This window comes from Diplotaxodon limnothrissa, linkage group LG10 (assembly GCF_057381915.1).
Source record: "Diplotaxodon limnothrissa isolate DT_005_m linkage group LG10, D_limnothrissa_male_GT1.1, whole genome shotgun sequence".
NCBI lineage: Eukaryota > Metazoa > Chordata > Actinopteri > Cichliformes > Cichlidae > Diplotaxodon > Diplotaxodon limnothrissa.
This window is the reverse complement of record NC_140605.1, coordinates 6,164,695-6,190,787: the sequence shown is the minus strand read 5'-3', so window position 1 is coordinate 6,190,787 and position 26,093 is coordinate 6,164,695. Positions and strand designations below refer to the sequence as shown.

The window sequence follows — 26,093 nt, the reverse complement described above, 5'->3', positions numbered from 1 at the left end:
TAAAGAGGTGCAGTCTTACACGCCTCTCTGCAGCTTCCCTCCAGGCTGCAGTTAAACCTTTACTTAAAAAGCCATCCCTAGACCCGGCTGTCTTAGCTAATTACTGTATAGGCCAGTCTCCAACGTTCCTTTGATTTCAAAAATCCTTGAAAGAGTAGTTGTCAAACAGCTAACAGATCATCTGCAGAGGAATGGCTTATTTGAAGAGTTTCAGTCAGGTTTCAGATCTCATCACAGCACAGAAACAGCTTTAGTGAAGGTTACAAATGATCTTCTTATGGCCTCTGACAGTGGACTCATCTCTGTGCTTGTCCTGCTAGACCAAAACTTGGATGGCTGCTAACTTTCTGCTTCTTAATTCAGATAAAACTGAGGTTATTGTATTCTGTCCTGAAAAATCTGAGAAATATGGTATCTAACCAGATTCTTACTCTGGATGGCATTACCTTGGCCTCCAGCAACACTGTGAGGAACCTTGGAGTCATTTTTGACCAGGACATGTCCTTCAATGCACATATTGAACAAATATGTAAGACTGCTTTCTTCCATTTGCGCAACATTTCTAAAATTAGAAATATCCTGTCTCAGAGTGATGCTGAAAAACTAGTTCATGCATTTATTACTTCCAGGCTGGGCTACTGTAATTCATTATTATCAGGATGTCCTAAAACCTCCCTGAAAAGCCTTCAGTTAATCCAAAATGCTGCAGCAAGAGTACTGACAGGGACTAGAAAGAGAGAGCATAATTCTCCTGTATTGGCTTCCCTTCATTGGCTTCCTGTTAAATCCAGAATTGCGTTCAAAATCCTGCTCCTCACATACAAGGTCTTAAATAATCAGGCCCCATCTTAATGGCTGTGTAATACCATATCACCCTATTAGAGCACTTGCTCTTGCACTGCAGGCTTACTTATTGTTCCTAGGGTATTTAAAAGTAGAATGGGAGGGAGAGCCTTCAGTTTTCAGGCCCCTCTTCTGTGGAACCAGCTTCCAGTTTGGATTCGGGAGACAGACACTATCTCTACTTTTAAGATTAGGCTTAAAACTTTCCTTTTTGCTAAAGCATATAGTTAGGGCTGGATCAGGTGACTCTGAATCCTCCCTTAGTTATGCTGCAATAGGCATAGGCTGCTGGGTGATTCCCATGATGCATTGAGTTTTTCATTTCCAGTCACCGTTGTCACTCACTATTTGTTAATAGACCTTTCCCTTCTTTGAACTGTACCTGTGATTAATCTCTGGCTCTCTTCCACAGCATGTCTTTATCCTGTTTTCCTTCTCTCACCCCAACCAGTCGCAGCAGATGGCCGCCCCTTCCTGAGCCTGGTTCTGCCGGAGGTTTCTTCCTGTTAAAAGGGAGTTTTTCCTTCCCACTGTCGCCAAAGTGCTTGCTCATAGGGGGTCATATGGTTGTTGGGTTTTTCTCTGTATCTATTATTGTACGATCTACTGTACAATATAAATCGCCTTAAGGTGAATGTTGTTGTGATTTTGGCGATAAATAAAATAAAATTGAATTGAATTGAATTAAAGAGCCATAGGCCAATTAAACGCTCCATGTGCACAGCAGAAAAGGCCCATTGCCATGTGAATGTGTGGTTAACTCTTCAAAAATATTAAAAAACAAGCATTTTTAGGCTTGTTAATAAAATTAAATGTCAGAGATTTACAGTTAACAGTCAGGTGAATAAACAACACTGAGACACTTGATACTGATAGCGTGCGGCACGGGTGAATCTCAGACAGAGAGACACCACGAACTGCAGTATTCGTTTATTTTTATAGGTTACATCGTCAATATGCAAATATAATCACATTTCCTGTTACGCAGGTCCTGATGCTGTCTGCGTGTAAGCTGTGTGTGTGTGTGTCAATTTCTAAGAATAATGTAATGCAAGTCAACTTCTGCGGATGTGTATTTCTGTACTGGTCTCTTGCGGTAAATGAACACAGAGTCACAGGGTCAGCTTCCTGTTTCTACAGAAAACTGTGTCTGGTGAAATATGTGTAACATAACATTTGAAGCATAATCAAATAAATAAATAAAAACTCCCTAACATCCCTCCCTGTTGTTACCGTATTTCACCACTTCAATCATACTTTATTATCAGCTAACAATCACTTGCTTATAACATTTTCAATTGTAGCATCATTCAGTATGTGTGAGTGTGTGTGTTCCTAAATCCTAAATCCTAAATACTAAATCCTCTTCGTCCGGTTCATCTTCTTGTGGCAGTCCAACATAGGTGATTACTGTGGCAGCCAGGTCAGCCAGTCCTCTGTGTTCGTGACATAGTCTTGTTGCTGTGCATTACTCAGTTGTCGTAACTTCTCCAGGGCGGTGGTCATGGTCAAGGAATGCACATTATCAGGAATATAGGTGCAGCAAGTGGTGTTGAATAAGACACAGAGGCCCCCTCTCTCAGCGAGAATCATGTCCAGGGCGACTCTGTGTTGCATGACCACTATTCTGATCGCGTCGATTTCCTCATTCTGAGCCTTGTTTATCCATGTTGAGCTGTTCAGGAAAAGTCCAAATCGGTAGTCGAGAGTCTCAATTCTTAGCATGTTTTTTCCATTTCCGACCCATGGGAACAGTGAGTGCAGGACCTTCTGTCTGGTGGTCCACAACTTGAACTCCGCTGGTACATCACTGCCCCAGATTGGATCATGAGGTTGCACGTCATCAGTGCTCCTCTTGCGTCTTGGTTGGTCCTGATGGAATATTCTGAATGTGTGGTCTGACACCAGAGTCCGGTGCTGTTGGGTGGGATGGTGAAATATGTCTTTGAGCCACATGCCCAAGCTGTACCCTGCACCCAATATGTGCCATTCAGGAAGCTTATCTGTGCCTTTCTGTCCTGCGGCATCCGGAAAGTCTGGGAGCAGTTTTGGTTCATCCCCAGCTTTCTGTTGCCGTATGCGAAGGTGAAACACATTGGATGTTGTATTCCTGGTTCCCTCCTGACGTTGAAAGATTTTCCCTTGTCATTGGTTGCATTCAGGTGTACCCAGTATCGGTCATCACAGCTGTAGTTCCAGTCTGAGACCTCTGGTGTACAAAACACTACCTCATTAGTTGTATAGTTGATCAGTGTTCCATTACACCGTCGCAGGTCGGTTTTTGTGACTTGTCTTTTTAACTCAACCTTGAAGGAGAAGATGTCTTCGGGGGAACATGTTCCGCTGGTGGCTTTGTAGAATATACATAGGGCTTCAGAAAGGCTGGGTGATTTTCCATATAGGGTGGCTTGCATTGCTGTTGTTGGGAGGTGAGAACAGACGTAGCAGCCAGTGCGGTTGTCTTCTGTATGTACTCGGTTGTAGACGTACCGGTACCAGGCATTGTTCAGCCAGGGGTGGTTGTGCTCTTTGTCCATATCCTTTAGGTGTAAGTTGTCATATGACCATTTCTTCTGCAGGTGATGCTGTGGGTCCTCGTCTGTCCAGGTGAGTATCAGTAGGCTCACTAGGAGCGCAATGCCAGCCACTATGAGGACAAGGTTCTTCATGATGACCAGGCACACCCGGGCTCCAGGTGAGTAGACCACTGGCGAGAAGACAAAAGGGTGGGATATACCCAAACAGCCCTTTCCTCCACCAGGAGAACACCTAGGAGTCGGGGGAACCGGCGTCTATGCTTGTGTTGTCACTCACTTTTTTTGCAGTGGCTTTGGTGCTATTTTGCAGGCAGTCGGTGTGGTGGGCCTGATATGGGCCTTCCCACCTTGGTGAACTCCAATTCTTTCTCTGGAGTACTTTGATCAGGATCCAATCACCTGGTTGCAACCTGCAAGATACTGGAGAGATATTACTCGGCAGTTTATTGTTTAGCACAATCTCTTTATTCTCAAATAATTTAGTCATCCACTCTGCTAGGGTGGTTTCTCTTATAGACTTATTAATAGGCTCACTAGTGAGAGGCAGTGGAAAAAAGGTCTCCCGTGAAGTGCTTAGGGAGGATATCTGACATTCCCCCCTTTCGACACACGTGTTAATCCGTGTGTCGCTAATGCTGTTGTCTTGTGTAGGGATTTTGGCAATATTGGTTTGCCATTACAGGTCAGTAAGTCATTGTGTAGTTCTGCTCCACACTTTAGCCATTTCTTTCGCTCTGCAATAGGTGCGGCTTTCTGTTCGTCTTTAAGTACATCAAGTGGTATCAGCTGTGAAGTTTCAGACATTAAAGTTTGTATTGGTTGCTGTGCGGCCTTCTTCGCGGCTTGGTCTGCGAAGTTATTGCCTTCAGTAATTTCTGAATTATCTTTTTTGGTGTGCAACGCATATTGACTGTCAGTGTGAATATTTATATTTCTCGACCTTTGCGCAGCATGCACGTATGACAGCCGTTAGTTCCGCACTCTGTGCTGAAAAAGAGGAAGTAAGAGCTTTCGCTTCTAAAACAATGTCTACAAAAGTAGGCTGCAGTGTACTAAAAATGTCTGGTCGGGGTTTCATTTTTTTAGTTAGCTTCTGCATACAGCTGTGTTCGGCAACATCTGCTTCCGCAGGAAGGAGAGTGCTTGTCACAGTCAGGCAAAGCTAAAACTGTGCTTGTTTGCAGGGCAAGTTTTAAGTCAATAAATGCTTTATCTGCCTCTGGTGTCCATTCTATTTCATCTTTCAGAGCTAAGTGTTTGCCATAGATCAGGTTTCGCAAAGGTTGGGCCAGCAGTGCATATTCAGGTATCCAACATCTGCAAAAGTTGCAGAGACCTAAATAACTCATCATTTGTTGTTTGGTGACAGGTTTAGGAGCGTTTTGTACAGCTACTTTTCTGCTGTCTAACAGCTGTCTGCCTTGTCCTGTCAGTCTGTGGCCAAGGTACGTTACTTCTTGGCTCCACAATTGCAATTTATGCTGTGAGACTTTATGGCCTTGCTCTGCTAGATGTTGCAAAACTGTCAGTGTGTTTGCTACGCAATTAGTCTGTGTGTAGCCTGTAATCAAAATATCATCAACGTATAGCAGGAATTTACCTGGGGCAGGAAGCGTGCAAAATGATATGGATTTTCTCAGAGCTTCTGCATAAAGAGTGGGGCTATTCTGGAATCCCTGAGGCAACCTTGTATAGGTAAACTTCTGGTTGTCAAAAGTGAATCCAAATAGCTTTTGTGAGTCAAAATGTAGTGGTATAGAAAAGAAAGCATTGGATAGGTCTATCACAGAAAACCACTGTTCCTTTGGTGTTACTTGATTTAAAATGGTGTGTGGATTTGCCACCACAGGTGGGGTTTGTTCTGTTATACACGTCCGTGTTTCCATTGCTCTTTGCTTCTTCGTCTTTGTTTTTTTTGTTCATTACGTTTTCACTTGAGGCATTCCTAGATACCTTCTAGTTTTTCAAAGAATTCACACATTTCACACATCTTACATATTTCAACTTTGAAGTTAAAGTTTTCTTATTTTTATCTCTCTCTATATATATATTTAAACTTGGAATTGCTCACAGTTTACAGCTCTAAAACTGGGCATTTGTAAATCATGTACGTGAATTTGCATATGTTGCTTTTGCAGTGTTTCAGACTCATGCACAATTCTCCGCTTAAGCAGTCAGTTTTCTTTCCCAAATTTGCTAACCCAAATTTTAAGTTCCCACCTTATTAACAGCAATCCTTGTCCTCAGACACAAGTTAGGGCCCACTTGTCAGGTTTATGGAGACATGGCGCTGTGAACAATTCAACCAGAAACTTGCTTTGACATGTCCAGTCATGTTAACCTATAGGTTTCTTCCGACCGCTGCACCTGGAGAATTGGTCCAGGTCTGTTTTGCTCCTGAAGAAACACAACTAAGACATTTTCATTATTATCCAGAGTACTTAAACTACCCGTTTCCTTCTCTCTGGTCAGAAATACCAACTCATGTTATGTGTATGAGTGTAAGCAGGTCTTTATTACTTTTCCTATGCATGTTAATGTTCAGTGAGTGTAAGCTGCTTCCTTCATTGCCTCTGTATGTTATTATCAGGTTTAATTCATGCATCTTTTCACTGATTTCTTAATTCAAAACCATCTCACTTCTGATTTTTTCCAAAAATAATTTCACATGTAACAATTTGTGTATGTGTGTTTCCTATTCATTGATAGACAGCTCCCTGTGCTGTCCTCTATGCAGCTTCTGCTCTAAAAACAAATAAATAAAAATGTTTAATTCGCTCATTAGCTTAGTAGTGTCCACATATTTAAATCAGCTTCTCAATCTTGTAGCTTTAGCTGTCATATACATGGTTTAGCATATTGGTTGTTATTATAGATGTGCTCTATATCTCAGCAATATAGGTCTTCAAACATGTCAAGTAGTGCCTCTATGCACTTAAGTAGTTTGGATATTTTCTTTATTTTCTTCATCTCATATGTCATTATACTGAGTTTGAGCAAACCTTAAGCTTGATGCAGACTACATCATAACAATTGTCCATCTCACATCATACTGACAAGGATACTTCTTGTCATTAATATTATATTTTTATTAATATTATCATCTTTTTCTTTCCATATAATAACAACAGTATATTACAACATTTTATCAGTGTATATCACTATACTACTACTGAGCCAATTTAATAGTTTGGATCATCTTACTCAGCAAACAGATAATTTAGAATTCATCCAATCTGTACAAATTGTTTTTTCTCTGAACAGGTTTGTGCCTACTTTTTAGACTAGTCTTCTGTTTGCCTCATCTCAGATCCAATCTTCAGTCACATTCATTCTCTCTGTTGCATGTTGAACCAAGCAGGTTATCATTATATTTATTTTTATATTTTATTTTGTATCCATCAAGGGCTTCGGGTGGGCTGCAGTTCCACCCTCTCCCAAGCTGGAGACATTTACCTTTTCACACACTTTCCTTGGCTGAACAATGACACAGCCTTAATCTACCTTATGCATCTCTCTTTTTTATAGAAAAGGTTTTCATGTGAATGATTTCCTTTTATTTATTTTATACAATCTGGGCATGATCGTCATGCCAACTATATTTCATTGTTTAGTTCTGTTTGTAAGGTTCCTCTTAAAATAGTTACTGCAGAGGGACTGCACTTCCCCTCTCACGCAGGACAATTTAGTTTCTTTGGATTTCTCCACCTATCTGCACTTATTTTGGCCGGTGCCGGGATTTTTTATCTAACCAATGTTCATCTGCCGTGAGTTTAGTTTCGTTATTACCCATTTGGTTTCGTTTTGTAGAAGATTTGTTTACAAGGTATTTTATTGAGTTAAATATACAGACAGACCCGTGAAGCTGTCACTGGCACGAAGAATGAGATAAGTTATCAACAACAGGCTTCTACTTTCAAGCTATTCTTGAAAGCGGTTGTCGATTTTACGTGATGACGCACAACTTCTTCCTCATTCAGCCAGTACGTGAGCTATCAACGGTAAACAATTCAGTGGAGTAGTTCAGCCACCTTAATGTGCTGTTAAATCAACTTACTCCACCAACAAAACAGTAAAAACAGTTTATGCGCGCAATTTCTATCCCATGTTAGTTGACACTTTCCGTACACTTATTCACCTTCTAGTAAATGTAGACTTCCAGCTTTTTTTAACTGCGAAACGAGTGTCTATTACACTGCCAGTTTCGTCTTACAAGCGAGTCTGAAAACTGCCAGTCCCCGTAGGACGAGTTTTATTTACCTTCTAGGAAATTTAGACTTCCAGCTTTTTTTTAACTGCGAAACGAGTGTCTATTACACTGCCAGTTTCGTCTTACAAGCGAGTCTGAAAACTGCCAGTCCCCGTAGGACGAGTTTTCTTGGAACAGTGTCACTCTAAACACCGATAATTTTACGCAAGGTGTGTCAAATGTGGAATAATCACCTGGCTTCGCTGTTGCCGGTTTGTCGGGCGTCCCCCTTCAAGCCCCACCGCCGTGGGCCTGTATAAACGTTGGCCAGGACCCGAATTTAACGTCCCTGGACTTTCAACCCTTCCTGGAGGGTGCTCTGCAGAGACTTCAACGCAGGTTTGTCACGGCGTCGGGACTTGAGGAAGGATACCACTGTGAAATGGAGCATAATATTATTATTAATACCAGTCCATTAACGGCTTCGAAGGACCAATTAAATGTCAGAGATTTACAGTTAACAAACAGTCAGGTGAATAAACAACACTGAGACACTTGATACTGATAATGTGCGGCACGGGTGAATCTCAGACAGAGAGACACCACGAACTGCAGTATTAGTTTATTTTTATAGGTTACATCGTCAATATGCAAATATAATCACATTTCCTGTTACGCAGGTCCTGATGCTGTCTGCGTGTAAGCTGTGTGTGTGTGTGTGTGTGTGTGTGTGTGTGTCAATTTCTAAGAATAATATAACGCAAGTCAACTTCTGCGGATGTGTATTTCTGTACTGGTCTCTTGCGGTAAATGAACACAGAGTCACAGGGTCAGCTTCCTGTTTCTACAGAAAACTGTGTCTGGTGAAATATGTGTAACATAACATTTGAAGCATAATCAAATAAATCAATAAAAACTCCCTAACATTAAATAATTTCTGCTCTTTAATAACTAAAAAATTCAACTGACATGGTGTCCAATATGTGCCAAAATTGGACATTTTTGTACAATGTCTGGGTATTTATGCATTGACAGTGCTGTAATTTTTCCCTTTTTCGCTATAGAAACATAAATCTTTGCACAAATGATGTTTATATGTTGGTTACTGAATTTCTGGAATAAAATGTGAACTGAAGCATATTTTTTAAAGATTAATATGCTAAAAAAACGAATCAATAAATTAGGCAAGGAAAAAATGTCCTCCGTGAATCGCTACCTTATCGTGGTGAAGGGGTTTGTGTGTCCCAGGGATCCCAGGGGCTATGTTGTCCAGGGGCTTTTGCCCCCTGGTAGGGTCTCCCATGGCAAATTGGTCCTGGGTGAGGGACCATACAAAGAGCGATTCCGAAGACCCTAATGAGGAAAGCATCGAGGGAACAGTTTACCCTGCCTGGGATAGGGTTACCGGGGCGAACATCTGGTGACTGGGCCTTAGTCCATGGGACCCGGCCGGGCACAGCCTGAAAAGGGGACATGGGCCCATCCTCCCACAGGCCCACCACCAGCAGGAGGTGCCGTAGGGGTCGGGTGCATTATGTGCATTATGGCGGCGGCCAGGAGCGGAGGCCCTGGCGGACTGATCCCCGGCTACCAAGACTGGCAATTAGGACATGGAATGTCACCTATCTGTTGGGGAAAGAGCCTGAGTTAGTGCGTGAGGTTGAGAAGTACCGGCTAGATATAGTCGGGCTCAACTCTATGCATGGCTTGGGCTCTGGAACCAGTCTCCTGGAGAGTGGCTGGACTCTGTCTCAGTCTGAAGTTGCCCCTGGTGAGAGGTTTTGTAATCGTATCACTAGACCTGTGACCATATGTTCTGGACACTCGGATAACTGAGTGTCTAGGGGCTGAGCTGTTAACTGATCACCACCTGGTGGTGAGTTGAATCAGGTGGCGGGGGAGGACGCTGGACAGACCTGGTGCACCTAAACACGTAGTGAGGGTGTGCTGGGAATGGCTAGCAGAGCCCCCAGTCCGTGAGATCTTCAACGCACACCTCCAGCAGAGCTTCAACAGCATTCTGAGGGAGACTGGGGACATTGAGTCCGAATGGACCATGTTCAGCATCTCCATTGCCGAAGCTGCTGCATTGAGCTGCGGCCGCAAGGTGGTTGGTCCCTCTCATGGTGGAAACCCCGGAACCAAATGGTGGACACCAGAGGTGAAGGGAGCCACCAGGCTGAAGGAGTCCTATCGTCAGCTGCTGAAGCAAATATTCGGGTGTGGGAGGAGTTGGGAGAGGCCATGGAAAAAGACTTTCGGACTGCCTCGAAGAGATTCTGGCATACTGTCAGCTGTCTCAGGAGGGGAAAGCGGTGCTATACCTGCACTGTGTATAGTGCTGGCGGAGCGCTGCTGACTTCGACTGAGAAAATTGTCGGGCGGTGGAAGGAATACTTTGAAGACCTCCTTAATCCCACTGACACGTCTTCCGAGGAGGAAGCAGAGTCTGGGGATGACCCGCCAATTTCCGGGGGCGAGGTTACTGAGGCAGTTAAACAACTCCTTGGTGGCAGAGCCCCTGGTGTGGATGAGATCCGCCCCGAGTTCCTGAAGGCTCTAGACGTTGTAGGGCTGTCCTGGTTGACACGCCTCTACAATGTTGTGTGGAAATCAGGGGCAGTACCCCTGGAGTGGCAGACCGTGGTGGTGGTCCCCCTTTTTAAGAAGGGGGACTGGAGGGTGTGTTCCAACTACAGGGGAATCACACTCCTCAGCCTCCCTGGAAAAGTCTATGCCAGGGTGCTGGAAAGGAGAGTTCGTCCAGTAGTCAAAGCTCAGATACTGGAGGAACAATGCCGTTTTTGTCCTGGTCACGGAACACTGGACCAGCTCTTTATCCTCTCAAGGATACTTGAGCACGCATGGGAGTTTGCCCAACCAGTCTTCACTTGGAGAAGGCATTCGACCGTGTCCCTCGGGGGGTCCTGTGGGGGGTGCTATGGGAGTATGGGGTATCTGGCCCATCGCTACGGGCCATTCGATCCCTATACAACCGTTGCAAGAGCTTGGTTCGCATTGCCGGCAATAAGTCGGACTGGTTCCCGGTGGGTGATAGGGTCTGCCAGGGCTGCCCTTTGTCATCGATTCTGTTCATAATTTTTATGGACAGGAATTTTAAGTGCAGCCAAGTGGCGGAGGGCTTTCACTTGGGCAGCCTCAGAATCTCATCTCTGCTTTTCGTGGATGATGTGGTTCTGTTGGCTTCATCGGGTGATGGCCTCCAGCTCTCACTGGAACGGTTCGCAGCCGAGTGTGAAGCAGCGGGAATGAGGATCAGCACCTCCAAATCTGAGGCCATGGTTCTCAGCCGGAAAAGGGTGGAGTGCCCACTCCGGGTCGGGGATGAGTTCCTGCCCCAAGTGGAAGAGTTCAAGTATCTTGGGGTCTTGTTCGCGAGTGATGGGAGAAGGGAGCCGGAAATTGACAGACTATGATGCGGATGCTGCACTGGTCCGTCGTGGTGAAGAGAGAGCTGAGCGTAAAAGCGAAACTCTCAATTTACCGGTCGATCTACGATCTATCCCTACCCTCACCTATGGCCACAAGCTGTGGATAGTGACCAAAAGAACGAGATTGCGGATACAAGCGGCAGAAATGAGCTTCCTGCAAAGGGTGGCTGGCCTCTCAATGTGGAGGAGCAGTGGCTCTACTCTGAGCCCCTCCCGGATGACTGAACTTCTCACCCTATCTCTAAGGGAAAGGAGCTTGTTGAGGTGGATGCTTCCTAGGCGCCTCCTGGGTGAGGTGTTCCGGCCATGTCCCACCGGGAGGAGGCCCCGGGGCAGACCCAGGACACGCTGGAGAGATTATATCTCTCGGCTGGCCTGGGAACACCTTGGTGTTCCCCCAGATAAGCTAGAGGAGGTGGCTTGGGAGAGGGAGGTCTGGGCTTTTTTGCTTAGGCTGCTGCCCCTGCGACCCAGCCCTGTATACACAGGGTTTGTAATTGCAGAGAAATACTTAATTAATTTTGGGCATTTCATTTTCAAGCAGGAAGCTCAGAAACCCCTTTTCCACCTTTCCAGGTTAAGGATTACAGTTTGAAACACCATTACAAGATAACACTCAGAGAAATACAAGAATTTAGCTTATGCAACGTGGAAATCTAACCCTTTGCTAGCCAACCTGCATAAACTATATTTGTATTTGTCTTCTCATTGAGAACAAGGTTGCTTGATGAGACTGAGATCTGGGAATTTTGGTGATTGAATTGACAGTATGTGATCTTTATCATGTTCTTCAAGCATTTCTTGGGCATTTTTGTGGTGTGGCTAAGATCTGCACTTCATGGTGGAAACAGTTGCTTCCATCATGAAGTGCAGATGCCAGTGATTGTGCTTGGTTTACATCAATGTTTAGCCATGAGTACATGTCAAAAGTATGTTATGTATAAATTGCAGTATCTATGGTAACCCAGAGGATATATTTGTATTTTAGTAGCATGATTTGCATTACCTACTTTACCTGTGAGTGGTTTAATGATGCTACTACAGGGAGTGCAGAATTATTAGGCAAGTTGTATTTTTGAGGAATAATTTTATTATTGAACAACAACCATGTTCTCAATGAACCCAAAAAACTCATTAATATCAAAGCTGAATGTTTTTGGAAGTAGTTTTTAGTTTGTTTTTAGTTTTAGCTATTTTAGGGGGATATCTGTGTGTGCAGGTGACTATTACTGTGCATAATTATTAGGCAACTTAACAAAAAACAAATATATATCCATTTCAATTATTTATTTTTACCAGTGAAACCAATATAACATCTCCACATTCACAAATATACATTTCTGACATTCAAAAACAAAACAAAAACAAATCAGCGACCAATATAGCCACCTTTCTTTGCAAGGACACTCAAAAGCCTGCCATCCATGGATTCTGTCAGTGTTTTGATCTGTTCACCATCAACATTGCGTGCAGCAGCAACCACAGCCTCCCAGACACTGTTCAGAGAGGTGTACTGTTTTCCCTCCTTGTAAATCTCACATTTGATGATGGACCACAGGTTCTCAATGGGGTTCAGATCAGGTGAACAAGGTGGCCATGTCATTAGTTTTTCTTCTTTTATACTCTTTCTTGCCAGCCATGCTGTGGAGTACTTGGACGCGTGTGATGGAGCATTGTCCTGCATGAAAATCATGTTTTTCTTGAAGGATGCAGACTTCTTCCTGTACCACTGCTTGAAGAAGGTGTCTTCCAGAAACTGGCAGTAGGACTGGGAGTTGAGCTTGACTCCATCCTCAACCCGAAAAGGCCCCACAAGCTCATCTTTGATGATACCAGCCCAAACCAGTACTCCACCTCCACCTTGCTGGCGTCTGAGTCGAACTGGAGCTCTCTGCCCTTTACCAATCCAGCCACGGGCCCATCCATCTGGCCCATCAAGACTCACTCTCATTTCATCAGTCCATAAAACCTTAGAAAAATCAGTCTTGAGATATTTCTTGGCCCAGTCTTGACGTTTCAGCTTGTGTGTCTTGTTCAGTGGTGGTCGTCTTTCAGCCTTTCTTACCTTGGCCATGTCTCTGAGTATTGCACACCTTGTGCTTTTGGGCACTCCAGTGATGTTGCAGCTCTGAAATATGGCCAAACTGGTGGCAAGTGGCATCTTGGCAGCTGCACGCTTGACTTTTCTCAGTTCATGGGCAATTATTTTGCGCCTTGGTTTTTCCACATGCTTCTTGCGACCCTGTTGACTATTTTGAATGAAACGCTTAATTGCGAGATCTGCAAAGGGTGGTGCGCTCGGCAGAACGCATCATTCAATCAGAGCTCCCTGACCTGCTGTCCATCTACACCAAGCGGTGCAAGTCCAAAGCTAGGAAGATTATGATGGACCTCTCCCATCCCAACAATGGACTCTTCTCACTGTTGAGGTCTGGGAAGCGCTTCCGCTCCCTTAAGGCCAAAACAGAGAGAATGAAGAGGAGCTTCTTCCCCCAGGCTATTCGGGGCCTGAACCAGGTGTAGGACTGGACTCTCCCAACACGTCACTATAAGACTGGACTCTCACACACGTCACCACACGCACCACCACACATTTCCTATAATCCTATAATTCCTATAATTTATAATCCTTATCTTTATAATCTCTTCTGCTATTTGCACATTCTTTACTGTAAATTCCTAAGTTAATTTGTAAATTTTTGTAGTAAATTGTAAATATTGTAAAACTTTTCTTCTGTCATTTAATGGTCGGGCATTGTACAGCTACAAGCATTTCACCCCCATGTCATACTGTGTATGGTTGTGTGTGTGTGACAAATAAAATTTGAATTTGAATTTGTTCGATGATCACGCTTCAGAAGCTTTGCAATTTTGAGACTGCTGCATCCCTCTGCAAGATATCTCACTATTTTTTACTTTTCTGAGCCTGTCAAATCCTTCTTTTGACCCATTTTGCCAAAGGAAAGGACGTTGCCTAATAATTATGCACACCTGATATAGGGTGTTGATGTCATTAGACCACACCCCTTCTCATTACAGAGATGCACATCACCTAATATGCTTAATTGGTAGTAGGCTTTCAAGCCTATAAAGCTTGGAGTAAGACAACATGCATGAAGAGGATGATGTGGACAAAATACTCATTTGCCTAATAATTCTGCACTCCCTGTATTCTTTTCTTTAGGTTAACAGTATCATGATCAGGGAAAAGTGCACTGATTATTCTCGGTGCGCTTGTGTAGCATGCTGGCTAGACCCAAACGTGGCAAAGGCTAGCGATGGGTTGGAGGAGGCACGCAGTTACTTTAGAAACATCCGGTGTGCAGATTGCAGCTTCGGAACCAGTGTTACAAGGAATGAGAAAGTGTACAAAGTGAAGCAACACTTACGGCCCTTGAGGCAAGCGGAGGCTGACACAGGCAAGGGTTTTGGTGCTCTTTACATGAGAGGAACGATGTCTGAGAGGACAACAGGTGGATGGGTCTCCCTTTTCAACCCCAGCCCCGTGGTCATCAATTATATTAGAAAGCTGCCAAGATAGACAGCATGGCCGCATGGTGGCACTCTTGCTTCACAGCAGGAAGGCCCTGAGTTGGACTCCACCAATGTGCCAGGGGAACTTCCTATGTGGCATGCATGTTGTCCCTCTGTTTGCTTTGGTCCAAAGACAATTTCGTGGGTTTATGGTAATTGATGATTCTAAATTGCCCAGTGCTGTGAATAGTTTTCTGTCTGTCTTAGCCCTGTGACAGATGGGCCATATAAACACTTCCAAACAACAGTGTTTAAGCTAGGTGTTAGATACCAGTGCAATCATAAGAAGCTGAGACCAGCATATATTTTTGATATATCAAAGTGGGATCAAAAACAACCCTTTTTAGTTTGACTGCAAAATAAAAACAGTTGGCACTTATACTGTAGCTGTACATTTCATTACCTCATGTAAGCAAGAGAAAATCCTTAAAATTGAGCAGTGCCTACATCATACTTTCTAGGATTTCACAAGTTGTGCCTTATATACAAACAAACATTCCAACTCTTTGCAACTCTACATAGCCTATAGGTCAGTGCTTAACTGCGTGTTTTTTTGGCACTTCTATGGAATTCAGCTGCACTCTACATGCACAGGGGAACAATAGTAAGGCAAGGCAAGGCAAGGCAAGTTTATTTGTATAGCACAATTCAACAACAAGGTGATTCAAAGTGCTTTACAGAGACATTAGAAACAAGAACAAATAAAAAGCATGATTTAAAATTGATTAAAACAAGCAAATAAACTAACTAACTAATTAACAAACAAACAAACAAACAAACAAACAAACAAAACAGTATATAAAATCAAAACAGATAAAATCAGAACAGTAGATAAAATCAGTAGTTAAATGTAAGTTTTGAAATTTAAGCTTAAAGTGTGGATTTGGTGCTTTATTCAAATGCAGCTGAGAACAGGTGAGTCTTCAACCTGGATTTAAATAAACTGAGTGTTTCAGCTGATCTGAGGCTTTCTGGGAGTTTGTTCCAGATATAAGGAGCATAAAAGCTGAATGCAGCTTCTCCGTGTCTGGTTCTGACTCTGGGAACTGATAAAAGACCGGATCCAGATGACCTGAGGGATCTGGAAGGTTCATACTGGGTCAGGAGGTCATTGATGTATTTTGGTCCTAAACCATTCAGAGCTTTATAGGCCAGCATCAGAACTTTAAAGTCTATCCTCTGACGGACAGGCAGCCAGTGTAAGGACCTCAGAGCTGGACTGATGTGGTCCACTTTTTTGGTCTTAGTGAGGACTCGAGCAGCAGAGTTCTGAATGAGCTGTAGTTGTCTGACTGATTTTTTAGGTAGACCTGTAAAGATGCTGTTACAGTAATCAAGCCTACTAAAGATGAATGCATGGACTAGTTTTTCCAGGTCCTGTTGAGACATCAGATCTTTTATCCTTGATATATTCTTGAGGTGATAGTAAGCTGACTTTGTTATTGTCTTAATGTGTTTTTCTAAGTTTAGGTCTGCATCCATCACTACACCCAAATTTCTCGCCTGGTTTGTGGTTTTTAGATGTATAGATTGAAGTTCTCTGGTGACCTGTAATCGTTTTTCTTTGGCGCCAAAGACTATTACCTCAGTTTTGTTTTTGTTTAGCTGGAGAAAATTGTGGCACAACCAGTCATTGATTTCCTCAATGCATTTACCAAGAGCCTGTACAGGGCCTCGGTCTCCTGGTGACATTGTGATATATATTTGTGTGTCATCTGCATAGCTGTGATAGTTTATTTTGTTGTTGTTTATAATCTGTGCCAGTGGGAGCATGTAGATGTTAAACAGAAGGGGTCCCAAGATGGAACCTTGGGGAACTCCACATGTGATACTTGTCTGCTCAGATGTGAAGTTACCTATTGATACAAAGTATTTCCTGTTTTCTAAGTATGTTTTGAACCAGTTTAGTACAGTTCCTGAAAGACCTGTCCAGTTCTCCAGTCGTTTGAGTAATATGTTGTGGTCAACTGTATCAAATGCTGCACTGAGATCCAGTAAAACTAGGACTGACATTTTTCCACTGTCTGTATTCAGACATATGTCATTAAACACTTTGGTCAGAGCGGTTTCAGTGCTGTGGTTCTGTCTAAAACCTGACTGGAAGGCATCGTAGCAATTATTCTGTTTTAAGAAGTAACTGAGCTGTTGAGAAACTGCTTTTTCAATGATCTTACTTAAAAATGGGAGATTTGAGATCGGCCTGTAGTTGTTCATTTGTGTCTTGTCAAGATTGTCCTTTTTCAGTATAGGTTTGATTACAGCAGTTTTTAGTGATTCTGGAAACACACCTGATAATAAAGAAAAGTTGACGATCTGTAACAGGTCTGACTCTAAAGTCTTTGAGACCTTTTTGAAAAAACTTGTTGGCAGGACATCTAAACAGCAGGAGGAGGAGTTCAGTTGACCTAAGATGTCCTCCAGGTCTTTGCTGTTAATAGGTTGAAACTGTTTCATGGTGTTTAAACAGTTTTTTGGTGGACACAGTACATATCCTGGATCTGCTGTTGATGTACCAATTGCTTGTCTAATTTTTTGGATTTTTTCAGTGAAGAATTTGGCAAAGTCATTGCAGGCCATGGTCGAATGAAGTTCAGCTGCCACTGACACAGGAGGGTTTGTTAGCCTGTCAACTGTAGAAAATAAGACCCGAGCATTATGGCTGTTTTTAGTGATGATGTCAGAGAAGTAGGACCTCCTTGCATTCCTCAGTTGTAAATTATAATTGTGAAGTTTCTCTTTATAAATGTCATAATGAACCTGGAGGTTTGTTTTTCTCCATCTGCGCTCAGCTTTCCTACACTCTCTTTTTTCATTTTTCACCAGTGTGGAGTTTCTCCATGGAGACTTTTTCCTTCCAGAGATAACCTTCACCTTAATTGGAGCAATAGTGTCCATTACATTTAACATGTTAGCATTGAAGCTATTGACGAGCTCATTGACTGACCCTCTGGGCAGGTCAGGTGTTAATGGGAAGACCTGGTTAAAAATTGCACTACTGTGTTCAGTTATACACCGTTTTGTGATCACTGTTGTTGATATATTTGTGTGGGCTGAGATTTTACTTTCAAAGAAAACACAGTAATGATCAGACAGGCCCACATCAGACACAGTAACCTTTGAAATGCTCAGGCCTTTGGAGATCAGTAGGTCAAGAGTGTGTCCTCTATTATGTGTGGCCTCTGTTACATGCTGAGTCAGCCCAAAGTTGCCCAGAGTGTTACTCAGGTCTTTAGTCCCTTTGTCCTGAGGGTTGTCCACATGAATGTAGATATAATATTGATGGTTCAGAGATAAATACATGGTTGGCAGTGCTAGGTCCAAAACGGAAATGTTAACAGACAGTGCAGTTAAGACACACAGCCTCAAAACTCTGTTATAGGAGCATGGAAGAGACATAGTGTTGCATATCAATAAGGGCATCAGTAATGCAATATTTTAAGCACAGATTGTAAAATGTTTGGCTGTCTCTTTCTACAAGTCTACATCTACCTCACTTTATCTTATTTTACAGCTGCTGTCAGCTGTCTTGATGTAGGTACGCAACCACCTTGTGAAAAAATAAAGCAGACACTTCTTATAATGAGACAGAATAGAAAGCATCAACCAAGCTCACCTTGGCACCCAAACTTCAAGCTTTATTTTATCCACTATAGACACAGTAGTGCACCTGACATCCAGCTTAATCAGTCTATGTCTGTATTTCATGCCTTTAAATTTTTATGAGTCTCGCTGAGACTGTTAGATGGCAACAACAAGTTAGTTTGTAAAGTTGAACATACTAAATATTTGTGTGAAACTTAGTACAGTGCCCATTATTGACGATCTTATCTATCATGGTTTACTCTTAACCTGCCCCATATCAAAGCTAAAGGAGGCCAACTGGAACATCTGTTCAAGAAAACAGGACTTACCATACATAAAGAAATATATAATGATCAGATTTTATTTTTTTATAAGGACTGCATTGTTTCAGCCAAATCCGCATACTATTCTGGTTTAATCAGTTCTAGTGAAGATAACTCAAGGTCTCTCTTTTCTTTGTTTAGTAAAATTACAAAACCTCCGGACTTATTCCCCTCTCGTATGTACTCTGCTGACTTTTGCAACTCTCTTATATCTTTTTTCACTCATAAAATCTGATATCGTACTTTCTGTTTTCCTCACTGTCACCACTGTTCTTTCCTCACACCACTTTTGATAGACTCACTAGACTGCAGACTTTGAACACCCCAATAGAGCTGCAATTTTGGAGATGCTCTGTCCCAGTTGTCTATCCATCACAATTTGGCCCTTATCAAAGTAACTCAAATCCTTATGTTTGGCCATTTTACCTGCTTCTAACACAACAAAAAAAATGGAAAAAATGTTCACTTGCTTCCCAATATATCCCACCCACTAGCAGGTGACATGGTGAAGAGATAACCAGTTTAATTCACTTCACCTGTCTTTGGTCATAATGTCATTGCTTGTCTGTTAATGTTTAAACCATTAATTGGTTGTTTGCAAGCCTGAGAATAAAAAATTCAACACAATAATTTTTGTATTATAAACACAGATTCCCAAATATTCACTTCTGTCTCCTCCACAGATAACTTGCTAATTAAAAGCAACATTGCAAGATTGTATTATATTGCCATCTGCAGACCATATGTCTGCATGTAATACCAAAACCATCCACAAATTGTTTATTTTTAATCAAATAAATATTTTCACTTCTGTAAACACTGCCAATAAGGAGTGTCACATCCTCATTCTCACTTTTGAAAAGGTCCATTACACATTGGTGTCCAAATATATTATTGTTAAACCATCATATCCCATTCCTAAAGGATTAACTGATTGTGAAATTATCTTTCAGACCAGTGGAAAAAAAAAGTGATAAGAACATATATATTTGGGACAAGTCCAAGTACGTAAATGTTTGCATTAGCAGGTGGAAACCTGTCTGACTATTTTTAGGATGAATATGTAATATGGCAGTGGATTGGGAGGGGGGAGATTATTTTGCAGTGGATTTTGAATATCAGCCATGTGTATTGTCATGTAGTTCCAGATATCATGAGAAATGTTACATCTGGAAAACAAAAGGAGAATGGCTTGATAGTGTATGCTTGCAGACCTGTGAAAAAACTGCCCCTAGAGAAATGTGTCAGAGCAGTATCTCTAAGAAACGTAAACCAGCTGTCAAAACAGCTGTCAAAACAAGAAGAGATGTAGACAGAGGCAACCAGCTAAAGGGAGAGGGCATCAGTAACACGTTTCAACAAAACACATATTCTGAGGCTAAACAATTATACCACTCATCCATAGTGACTCAGGAGAATGCTTGAAAAAAGAATTTGACGTGTTCACCTTACCATACAGCCAAACGTCCACTGAAAAATTTACATTTATCAAAATCTTCCCTAGTATCTGCAATAACAGGAAGCAGGAAGGCCTGTGGAATTACTTACATCATCAAGTGGGACAAATTTCCATCTGAGATTTTAGAAAAAAAAAAGTATCCTGGTGAAAAACTGCACCATTATATAGTATTATTAAAAAATGACTTCAAAAAGCCCTCTTGGTGTCACAGTCTGCGGAGGGCAGACCGTGTGTGGGAGTGTGAGGATCCAGGTGCAGACACAGACGAGGAGACAGTACTGAACTTGAAACGAAAAGCGAGCCTTTATTTGGGCTGATTAAGTTCAAGTTCAAAGTTTATTCGCCACATGCAGTGGCAGGTTGCCCTGCAGTGGAATGAACCCGCCCCCCGACCTTACACATACAACACAGACATCACATGGGGATACAATTTAGAGAACGGTTGCATTACAGAAAAAACACTGAAATGTACACTACAATGGGAAAGGTACAAGAGGAAAAAAAGAGACCTCTACTCATGCTGGGCTACAGGAGGACAGCATGAGAACAGGAAACAAAAAAAACTCCTCTGCACAGAAAAGCACATAAATGTCCACAGTACAACATTATAGAGCACGTGACCAGCAACAGGGTTGAGTAGGGGATAAGGAGTAATCCCAGGCAACACAGCAGCCATCCTGCCACTGCGCCGACTCTCCAGCACGGGCCCAGACCCGCCTCGTGTTCCCAGGAGGCAACAAGCATCGAAGGCATTGGAAGGGGAAGGGAAATGTGTGAGTGCTTATCAGTGTAAGTGTATGTGTGTCCGTAGTTCAGCTGAGACAGTGTCCTTCGCCCTATCAGGCTAAGTAAACAGTCTGCTAGCCAATCCAGGTGGACTTGCATGGGATGGGAAGAATAGTCATCACACAGTTGTTATCAGGAGTTCGGCGTTCAGCTGGCGCCATGGTGTCCGCATGTTGATGTTGTCAATTTTCTTTTTATGCGAGCAGCTCAGAAGAGAAGAATTTCAAGCTGTTCTTAACACTCCGACACTGGTCTCTCAATCTTCCGTTGGAGAGCCGCAAGCCTCCCCATGATGGTATCAAACTTCTGTTCCATGGTGTTATCATTCTTTTGATTCTGAGACCCCACAACTGCAGTGAGCCGTTCTGCGATGTGATCCAACTTTCGCTCAAAGGTCTCATTTTGAGCAGGCCTCTCTCTGATGTATCTCAACATACGCTCAATGGTGTTGTTTTGAGTCTTCACGGCAGCTGTAAGCGTCTCCAAGGTGTTAACCACACTGCGTTCATTGTGAGAGGTCACGCCTTGTCCCGTCGCTTCGATTCCAGCGGGCAGCTTTGGGGGGATTTGAACAGCCGGTTCCGCTCTCTTATTTCTCCGATAAGTCAGGGCCAAGCCAGCTCCAATCAGCAAGAACCCTGTTATCATGGTTCCGAATAGGTAGATATCTTCAGCGTCCTCGATCGACAGTCCCGCCAGGCACATGACCCTCCATTTCTGCCACCCATCCATCATGTATTCGGCAGGGAAAGTCCCTCAGGGCACTCGGGCTCTCCCAAGCCCAGACTCCTCGTTGAGAAAAGGGTGTCAATAGCATTCAGAGACCAGTTGATCAAATCCATAATTCTCTTTTAGTGCGACCGCCTTCGCCGAGAGCCAAGAGAGAATGATTAAAGTGGCAAACAACTGAAAGCACTGAGGCAAGACTAAACTAGAAGCTGAACTGGGAAAACTAAGAACTGACACTTAACTCAGACAACAGGGAAGGCTAAGACAAGATGACTATGATGCATATGACTGAGACAACTATGAACAGGACTCTGTGCTGGAACAACAAAGAACTATGAAACGTATGCACGCAAGCAACATAGACATGACCAGCACAGAGTCCTGAAACCTGGCATAACATGGGGGAAGTTGAACAGACGACGCGACGACGAACAAAGGAAGACTGAGGACTTAAATACACACATGTATACAAACTCAGAGGAAGTGGAGACAAATGAGAACACAGCTGGCTAGAATGAAACATAATGACAATACAGGGGAGAGTAACACTAACTACGATGAACAAAGTACACCAGACTCTTCCAAAATAAAACAGGAAACACATAGACATAGACATTGCACGAACTTGAGAACAAGAGCCACACAGACATGAAACATGCAGGTAGACACACGGACCAGGGAGAGATGACAAAAGGGACTAAGAAACCAACGACTAAACTGCAAACTAGAAATCAACTAGATGCGTTAAACTACAACATGTGAATACAAAAATATGCATTAGAACTCAAACACTGGGCCTCACGACCCAGTACCGTGACACTTGGCCTTCTATTGTTAAAGAAGATACCCTTATAAGTAGCATCATTAAAAGATTATAAGAAGTGTTTTGTGTTACTTGGAAACATTTGTCTACCTAAAAGTAAGATTTAATATTTATTTTTTGGGTCATTAAACAAACCAGTTAGTGTTTGAGGAAATGCTTCTAATGGATTGTCCTTGTAATTCATTGCATTTTGCTAGAAAAAGCACTATTTTTTTGTAATGAACATATATGGTGAACCTATTTTACCCTTCAACATTATTAGCTGCATCACTGATTTAATCGGCTATAATAAGCTAATTATTGTTATCTGGGATTTATCATCATTGCATCAACAAGAATGTCATTGCTTGGAGATTCTGGTATACCATTCACAAAGCTGATATATTTTATCTGAAGAAGTTAAATCTGGGCCTTTCGATCTCGAATTGGCCAAAAGTTTGAACTAGCTGTCAAAGGCTGGCTTCTTATGTGAAATACCTTTCAAGATGTAATTTTTTAAAGAATTGATCTGTCATTGAAATTTGTGGCAATGTTTGAGCATGAATAATTTAAAAACTGAAGATGAATGCCTGAAATTTTTACTGTTCTTTCCCACCATGATCATAAGGATTAGAAATGAAGGGCAAATGCATCACAAATGTCAGATAATTGGCTTGCTGAAAAAAGTCCCATATTTAGTTTCTTAAATATGTCACTCCATTTTCAAATCATTAAAGTTTTGAACATGAAAATCTTGCAAACTTTGAAAGATAAACGCTATAATTTGGGACAGATATATCACAAATTTCTGAATACTGGCTGGTTAAGAAACAAACAAATAAAAAAACAAACTTCACATTACAAAAGAGAACTGGTGACAATTTTAGAATGGCATATAATGATATTTCACTATTTACCATTTGCTATAGAAAATGCAAATTTATTCAACTTTCAAGCTGGACTGAGCAAGTATGACATACTGTACTACAAAAGAAAAATATTAGTAGATAGTCTGCTAGTTCAGGGGCCTGTTCTTCGTACCGCGCTAAGTGAGTTAGCTGGATGAGATTGTTGACGATTTCGCGTGATCCTGGATCGTTCGGTTCCCCGAAGCCCATCCGGGACTTGCTGTCATAGCAACAGAGCCGTAAGCGTAAACCTGCTGGGGAGCAGGTTTACTTTATGTAAACAGGATTAGATCGCGGCCACGCAGGTATGTCCGCGTCATTCATACGAAAGCAACAGCGATATTCCACCACTGTTTCACCATAAATAAATAACATCAATGTAACTAAAGATAATGCAGCACTTGATCCTTTTATTGATTTCACACAGATACATACAGGTCATTCCCTAAAAAAGGGAAATGTACTATTAACATTCTATTACATGTATGTGATTATTACAGATGTAATTCATATTTCAGAGTAGTAATTGTAAATTACTTCGTGTAATCAAGATGAGAGACCACGGCTATAAAAGCGAAGGTGGATTTGGGAAGTCTGTCGCAGTCATATCCTGTCCGTTTACGCGAGCAACCCATTGCGGAAGGTGCAAGATTGATAAGGAGAGTCCTCAGAATTCAGCGTATATTGCGGGACAGACAGGATCCTTTAGCTCAGCGCGACAGTGTGCTCATAGAGAGATATCGATTTTCCCGTGAGGGTATTATTCACTTAACCAACTTGTTGACGAGGGGGTGCAGGACCACCACCTGTCTTTTTTTTTGCTCTGCCCTTTTCTTGGTTGCTGTTATGAACAAACAAACAGAGTATTCCAGGGTCTCTTTCCAAGAGACGACAAGCAATATAAGTGATAAATATTACCATTCTGTAGAATATTCTTATATTTCACTTTTACTTGTTCCCATGTTCTAGTGGGTCCTGTTGTGGCTCTAATGTGAAAGGGGATATAATATAACATATTATAATATAATATAATGTAATATAATATTGGATAATATGGTGTGATATGATAAATCTACCCTACCGCCTACTGGTGTTGGCCAGAGGGGCCGATGGCGCAATATGGCAGCCTGGCTTCTGTCAGTCTGCCCCAGGGCAGCTGTGGCTACAACCGTAGCTGCCTCCACCAGTGTGTGAATGTGAGAGTGAATGAATAGTGGCATTGTAAAGCGCTTTGGGTGCCTTGAAAAGCGCTATATAAATCCACTCCATTATTATTGTTATTATTGAATTACTTACGAGTTTGATTTGTCAGCAACTTTCTGCCAGCCCTCTCTCCTTGCTTTTGCAGCCTTTGCAGTGTTCCCTTGCGTTTTAATTAAACTCTGAAACTCCTGAAATCCCTCACTCAAGAGTTCTTGCTCTGCTGCCGAAAAATACCGAGCGCGCTCCTTCGACATTTTCGCCGACCAATCAAAGGGTTGCCGATCAATGTTTCTACTATCGATGCGTAGCCCCTGTTGGGCCACCCAGTGATCTCACATTACTTCATCCAGCTATACTAATCGTCAACAACAGGTGTGTTCGGGGAACCGGAATAGCGAGCTCAGAGTTAGCACGATGATTTGGTCTTGGATGTTTCATTTGATCTTGGATGTAGTAAGCGACGTACGAAGCACAGGGCCCAGGTTTTTATGTTTAATAGTTCTTGAGCTAGTCATTTTTAAAGATTTTTTCAGTTCAACTTAGTTTTATTTTTAAAGTACCAGATCACAACAAGTTGCTTAATTTTTCAAGGTAAAGCTCCTACAGTATTAGAGAGAAAACAAAGGAAGAATTCTCTTTAAACTGGAAGAGACATCCAGCAGAACTAGACTGAGTCTAGGGCAGTCATCTGCTGCCAACAGTTGGGGGGTCAGAAAATGAGACTGCACATATGTGAACCAGAAATGAAGCACAACAATACTGCATGTGAGTTGTTTTATAAAAGATTTTACTATTGTTAATATTAAAAGAAAATACATTTAATTCAATTCAAAACCTGCTGTCATTAAAAAGTAGCTTACTATCTCATTCTCATATTTCAGTGATATTGTCTCGAGGGCATACTCTGCATCTATCTTTAAATGTATAGTATACTGTATAATCAGCAACAAGCTGTACTTCTAGATCTAATTTGAGTGGTACCGAGTCACTGTGGACGTTTATACAGTGTTTTAGTTGTAGAACTATGTTTTCTGGGAATAACATATAGATGAAAATGCATCAAACGAAACATACCATGCCAAGCATGTTACAGTATACACTTTGTCCTCAGCAAACACAGCATGGCCAAAAAATGTATAGAAGTAGTGATGAACAATGAAAAGTATTGTGTGTTTACAAGTATGCAGATGAAGTAATGCTACAGAACAGAATTGGGTAACCAGCAACCAGTAAGACATTAATAATGCTCTTGGTTGTAACAAAATCTCAAGAAGTGTTATAGGGTTTTGTTTCTTTCTTGATATACGTTAGTGAAGGGCATTACCACAAAGCAGTAGTAGTGTTCCTAGTGCAGAAACAGAAACAATAAACAACATGCTGTAAAGGCAGCTGGCTATTACAAAAACTATTCTTGCACTGCTGCAGCTCTTAAAGAGGGGTGTAAAACTTGTTTTAGTTCATGGGCCACATAGTGTCACAGGTGGCACGGAAATGGACTCAAAAGCGTAAAAGGCTAGAATGGACTGGTTTGACTTGGGAGACGTGGAAGGTAGGATGCATGCGAAGAGTGGAAGGCAGCATAAGTATCAATGCTTTGGGGCTGAGAACCAAGTCAACCTCATGTGCTCTAACATAACGGAGGGACAGTTTGCTGTTGAGGGCAGCCAGCCATATCTTCTGTCCCAAAATATTTGAATAGCACTTCTGTCTGTAAGTGCTATTCATAAATGAGCTGAATTTATAAAA

General features: G+C 42.2%; 1 protein-coding gene and 1 pseudogene across 4 annotated transcripts in view; one reads left to right on the top strand and one right to left on the bottom strand.

Moving 5' to 3' along the window:
• The window catches only part of ntm (neurotrimin), a 158,781-nt gene that overhangs the window by 40,087 nt on the left and 92,601 nt on the right, over nucleotides 1-26,093 (top strand). The gene's annotated exons all lie outside the window — the stretch shown is intronic.
• Nucleotides 2,251-3,512, bottom strand: LOC146623793 (uncharacterized; annotated as a pseudogene).